We start from the raw sequence: 6,771 nt of genomic DNA, 5'->3' as shown, positions 1-6,771 counted from the left end.
TCCGCTTGTCTGAGCTAGTAAAAAATGTTGCATATGCACTTATGTCTGATTGCCCTCTATCTATCATTGATGAGAAAACTGTCGGCCATTTTGAGGCAACCTGTTTTGAAGATCAATGCTTGACTATTTGCTAAAGGGGATGATTAGTGCAGGGTCTGTGGAAACTACCTGATGGATTCATAGGTTGCTGACAACTTTCCAAAAGCAAAACCGCATTGATTACCATAGTGTACCAAATAAGTATTCACTCTAGGTATCTTAAACCGGTATCCACAATTTACATACGATAAAGCAAGTGTTGAACAACATCCGATTACTATTTACTTTTGCAGCATCTTGATATCAATAAAAATTCAACAATTATAAACTGATTAGCCATATACAGCCTCGACGTAGATAGTAAGTTGTGAGCAGTTATATTTTGTGTGACTGTTTTATATTGTTAAAATTGTGCTTCTTTTTTCATGGACCATTGCTGGATTAGTTGAGGAAGAATACATTACGAAGTGCTTATTTATTTTAAAGAAAATAAATGAAGCATTAATGAATATTGCACTTATCAGTTAACAAGTGATAATTAAATTAATTAATAGATTTTTTAAATAAAAATTGCGGAAAGCGAAATTTTATAACAAAACATGTTTATATCAACAATTTTATAAGGATATAATAGTTATTTTCAATCAGTAAGATTTCTTTATTTAAAGTCGTGTTTGATACAAAAAGCAAAGTAATCACAAAGCTTTGTAGATGTGTGTGTTAATATGTTCATAGTGTAAATAATATTCCCATGTATGTAATATATGTATGTGAGTGCATGGTATTTGTATGTGTGTTGATTTATCTTGTTTTTTTTTAATTTGTCTATAGCTGTGATATACATATTTTGTGGTATTTCAGCCCAACCAGCTTAAGAAATCTGAAAAAAAATCCGATTTTGTTTCCCAGGGCATTAGTTATATAAAATTAGTTATATATTATTAGTTATATAAAATTAGTTATATAAAATTAGTTATATATGCTTGATTTTTTTTAACTTAATGCAACAATTTAATGCTCCACAAAACTTCGTACAGTCTTTTCATAAACGCATGGTTTTTTTTTCACTTGCGTTTTTACCTTGAAGCAATCAAGGTGTTTGTTTTAAAGTCGATTTAAATATTGTCTCACTTTGCCGTTATATTCTCTTGGTTCTTGCTAGTTTTAAAGTTTTTATTTTAAAAGAAATTGTTCTTAATCCTGTTTTCTATGTTAGTCTTAGTATGAGAATTAAGAGACGAAGACAGCCAGATATTTTTCCTGACTCGCATGGTTTTTTCTCACTTGGTGGTTTTACCTTGAAGCAATCAATGTGTTTGTTTTATAGTCGATTTAAATATTTTCCTGTCTCGCTCCCCAATTAAGACTGGGTGAAAACTTTTATCCCCTTATTTCCGTTTGCCGATACTTTCATTTCTCATGTGTTTATCTAGGGAACAAAACTTCCAATTATGCAACCTGCAGCAGCACGGCATATTTCTGTTTGTCGGTATGTTATCCTGAAATGTACGACTCTACCCCTCACAAAAATTCATACAAATTAACAAAATTGTAAAGTTTAAATATATAACATTAAGGGTGTTATTTTTCTAGTTTAAAGCAACTGTCGAAGTTTAGAAATATTTTGAATTAAACACAATGGCTGCATGAATGCGCGCAGGCACTTTGTAAACACTGTTTTTTTCATAAAAAAATATTTTTATTATGTTTTAAACGACTTTAATAGTTTATTTTGGAAGTATATTCCATAAAGAAAATAAACAACCCACTTGAAAAAGAGAAATTACGCGTTTTTTAAATATTTTATTTGCAATTTTCTGTTAAGGGCGTCAAAAATTCACCCCAAATTCTGACACACCTAGTACTGCAATTCTATGGGCTTCAAACGGTTTTTGTAGCTGCAACGGTGGTGCGTGATAGAATGCACCCACATGGAGTAAGCTTGCAGATGAGGCAACTTGTGAGCTTCAGGTTGATTGCAAATGCCCAATCTTTGAATTAAGAGAATTTCCAACACAAGAGCAGACGTGTGATGCTGACGTGGCCATTACGTAGTGAATCCGACGAAGGAGAAAAAAGAAACAAAAATAGAATAGATGCCGCTTATACGTAAGATCATTAGAAGTAAAATGCTGCAATATTGTGAATTGTGAAAGTGACCAAATTTTATAACTCAGAGAATGTATGTGGGATGTTCTTAGTTTGGTATTCTGAAGTTGTCCGAGAGGAACATTTTAAGAAATAACACACCTCACTTTCGGGATATCTACGGATTTAGTAAAGCGATTTGTACCGTTGACCGCGAAGGTGTTACGTTTTTCCATGGTTTGATTTGGAAGACTGAGGGATTCAGAGCTTGAAAGTCCATGTGAATCCGTAAATAGAATTATGAAGTAAGCAGATACCTTGGAAAATTGAACGCTGATCACGGAAACTTAAGTCTGTGAATTTTGAAGTTAACGTTCATCCTAAGTAGGCTTTCGAAGAAATCCCTGGGGTGTTTTGCTGATTTCTTTTGTTCGTTAGTTAAACCACTAGCATTTAGACGTCTTAGCCCTTGGTCACCTAGGTCTGGTCTGACCAGTGAATTCTTGCTAGATGTACCATATTTATTTATTTATTATTAATGACCTTATTTCTTACCTTCTGACAAGATTTAACTTTTAGGGATATAAATAACAAGACGAAGGGGGAGGAGAATTAAAAATAAAATCCCTTGTCTAGAATATTATATTTGGTTTATTGGAAAGAGCATAAAACGAGATTGAACCTGAAAATATAAAAATTGGACCAATAGAAAAATTTTGATAGATCTTTAAAGTGAAAAAATTGACAAAAATTAACTCGTAAAATTCAATTGATTTCATTATGTAAACAAAATGGCTGCATGAATGCGCGCAGGCACTTTGTAAACACTGTGTTTCTTTTTAAATAAAAGAATATTTTTATTATGTTTTAAACGACTTTAATAGTTTATTTTGGAAGTATAAATGCTGCAATATTGTGAATTGTGAAAGTGGCCAAATTTTATAACTCAGAGCATGTATGTGGGATGTTCTTAGTTTGGTATTCTGAAGTGGTCGGAGTGGAACATTGGGAGAAATCACACACCTTACTTTCGGGATATCTAAGGATTTAGTAAAGCGATTTGTACTGTTGACCGCGAAGGTGTTACGTTTTTCCATGGTTTGATTTGGAAGACTGAGGGATTCAGATCTTGAAAGTCCATGTGAATCCGTAAATAGAATTATGAAGTTAGCAAATACCTCGGAGAATTGAATGTTGATCAAAGAAACTTAAGTCTGTAAATTCTGAAGTTGACGGTCAACCTAAGCTGGCTTTCGTCTGACAAGATTTAACTTTAAGGGATATAAATAACAAGACGAAGGTGTACGTAAATGGTCAAACTGTTGGGGTACTTAAGGTTTGTAAAATGGCGTCGCTGCGTGTATTATTTATTTGACCACGTATTGTGTGAAGTTTTCTTTTTCTTCTGTTCGCCTGTTGTTTTTGAGTTATAGTTTTATTGTGCCGTTCGTATATATTTTTATGACTTATCTAATCCCATTGCTGCCACCCTGAAGTGGTACTTGTTAGTTGTGCGTATGAAGGATAGAGCTGAACTGTGGATCAAGTTTTAGTAGCTTTATTAAGAATGAAGTTTTCATTTGGTCCTAAGCGAGAATAGTTGAATATATCTGCGGTATTATAACACTCTGCAAAAAAGGATGCAATACCCGGAAGGAAATACTATACAACGTTATCTAAAGCAAAGTGACAACGGTTATTTTACTAAATTAATTCTATTCACATCGCTGGAATGTTGAATCTGTTTTGTAATTTCTTTAATTGAATGTGCTCTAATGAAATAGCACTTGTAAATATTCAGTGTAATAGTTTTTCCCTCAAACTTAAACCATCTCCCCATGTTGTTTTTATTCTCTGAGTGTACTGACATGCAATAGTTTTGATGTAATGTAAACAGGCATCTCACTGATAAGCTCTCCACAATATCGTGTTAGACACGATCCCAATTAGTAGCCCCTAATGCCCTAGTAAAAACGATGTCAAGATATTCATGAAGAAAATGATGTCAGGATATTAATGAAGAAAATGGTGTCAAACTATTAATGAAGAAACCTATGTCAATATATTACTAAAGAAAATGATGTCAAGATATTAATGAAGAAAATGATGTCAAGATATTAATGAAGAAAATGATGTCAATATATTAATGAAGAAAACGATTTGAAGATAATGATGAAGAAAATGATGTCAAGATATTAATGAAGAAAATGTCAAGATATTAATGAATAAAATGATGTCAAGCTATTAATGAAGAAAACGATGACAAGATATTCATGAGGAAAATGATGTCAAGTTATTCCTAAAGAAAATGATATAAAGCTATTCATGGAGAAACTGATGTCAAGATATTGATGAAGAAAATGATGTCTTGATATTCATGAAGAAAATGATTTCAAGCTATTAATGAAGAAAATTATGTCAAACTATTCATGAAGAAACTGATGTCAAGATATTAATGGAGAAAATGATGTCAAGATATTAATGAAGAAACTGATGTCAAAATATTAATGAAGAAAATGATGTCAAAATATTCATAAAGAAACTGATGTCAAGATATTAATAAAGAAAATGATGTCAAGATATTAATGAAGAAAACGATGTCAAGATATTAATGAAGAAAGCAATGTGAAGATATTAATGAAGAAAATGATGTCAAGATATTAATGAAGAAAATGATATCAAGATATTAATGAAGAAAACGATGTCAAGATATTAATGAAGAAAATGATGTCAAGATATTAATGAGGAAAACGATGTCATTAATTGATGTCATTGATATTAATGAAGAAAATGATGTCAAGATAATGAAGAAAATGATGGCAAGATATTAATTAAGAAAACGATGTCAAGATATTAATGAAGAAAACGATGTCAAGATATTAATGAAGAAAATGATGTCAAGATAATGAAGAAAATGATGGCAAGATATTAATTAAGAAAACGATGTCAAGATATTAATGAAGAAAACGATGTCAAGATATTAATGAAGAAAATGATGTCAAGATATTACTCCCATGCGTGGTTACTGCTTGAGTTAATAGTTGTGTTAATAAAAACATCATTTCTTTTGCCTTTCCAATAATTGTTTGATGTTTGATGAAGAAAATGATGTCAAGTTATTCATAAGGAAAATGATGTAAAGCTATTCATGGAGAAACTGATGTCAATCTATTGATGAAGAAACTGATGTCAAGATATTAATGAAGAAACTGATGTCAAACTATTAATGAAGAAAATGATGTCAAGAAAACCCCCCAAAATCTTGTTCATTCACCTAATAATTTACAGTTAAAAATTAAAATATTCATCTTTTCTTAAAGAAAAAAGAAAAAATTTTGCTGATGAATAATTTGCAAAAAATATTTTTTCAATCACTTTTTTTTTTTTTTTGGTTTATGAAAATTACCAAATTTTCCGGTTTGTTCATTTTGAAATTTGTGTCTATTACAACGTCCAGATTAAACCAATGATTGCTGGTCTTGCCTGATCCATGCTTGATGGGAATTTTCGAGAATTCAGGTCAAATTATGAAAGAGTACCGAATATTTCTTTCTCGAGCTTCGTTTCATACATGAGACTGAAATATGATTATATCTAACCGTTTGGACAGAGTATGCGAAGTGTTAGGATTGAGTTATGAAAAACGATTATTGGAAAGACAAAAAAAATTATTTTTTTATTAACACAACTATTAACTCAAGCAGTAACGACGCATGGGAGTAATCAAGTGTCATCTACTGATGTTAATTTACCGTCAGATGATTTTCAACATGCATTGGGTGTTCCCATATAAAGACATTAACCCTTGGGTTGGTTGTCGCCTATCGTCTTAGTGGTATAACGACATAAATGTTGTTTTACCAGGTACTTCATTCATGTGTTGAAACTAACACCCGCACTGAAAAATGGTACAGTCTGGTGACAATATTGATGAATGAGTGAGCTGACATGTCATTGTTGAAGAAATTTCATTGCTCATTGTGGGCCAACCTGGACTCCAATACCAACTATTTACCCAGTGACAATGTCAGCTACCTCAGTTATCAATAAATAACCAGACCGTACCATTTTTCAGTGGGGTGTTAGTTACATACACATGAATGAAGCACATCGTAAAACGACATTTCGTTACACTGCTAAGACAATAGGCAACATTATTGTCGTTAGACCAACCTAAAGGAATAAGTGAGATGAAGATTTCAAATGCACAAAGATTACAACTTGGTGTTGTGAATGTGGAGTCAGACTTTGTTGAAAATAATGCTTCCTGGCATACCGTTTATAATGGATGAGGACGTTTAGGGCTTAGGGACATTCTATAAGTGAAGAAAAGACAGTTTCCTAAAAGTAAAATGGGAATATTTAATTTTATTTTCGTATCTTAAAGCATTTTCAGGGTAAGTAACAGAATTCAAAACTTTTGGCCACCAAATTGACAGAACCGACCAAAGGGTTAAACAGCAAAAAAAGCTTGCATTCAGCCGACAATCAACATAGCCCATGTGTGGATCAATCCATACTAGCTAAGAATATCAATAACATATCTCATAGAATATTGGCCCATTTTAACAGTGATCATATTACTTTAGAACTGACCACCAATATCTATAATGGATGTCAATTTTAAAGTTTTGTAAAAGTACT

General features: G+C 32.0%; 1 protein-coding gene across 1 annotated transcript in view; it reads right to left on the bottom strand.

Annotated features, from left to right (window-relative positions):
- Positions 1–6,771, bottom strand: part of LOC145270987 (uncharacterized) — an 80,640-nt gene that overhangs the window by 49,587 nt on the left and 24,282 nt on the right. The gene's annotated exons all lie outside the window — the stretch shown is intronic.

This window comes from Euprymna scolopes, chromosome 46 (genome assembly GCF_053919585.1).
Source record: "Euprymna scolopes isolate OS-2025 chromosome 46, ASM5391958v1, whole genome shotgun sequence".
NCBI classification, from domain to species: Eukaryota; Metazoa; Mollusca; class Cephalopoda; order Sepiida; family Sepiolidae; genus Euprymna; species Euprymna scolopes.
Note: the sequence above shows the minus strand (reverse complement) of the source record. Positions and strands in the feature narration are given on the sequence as shown.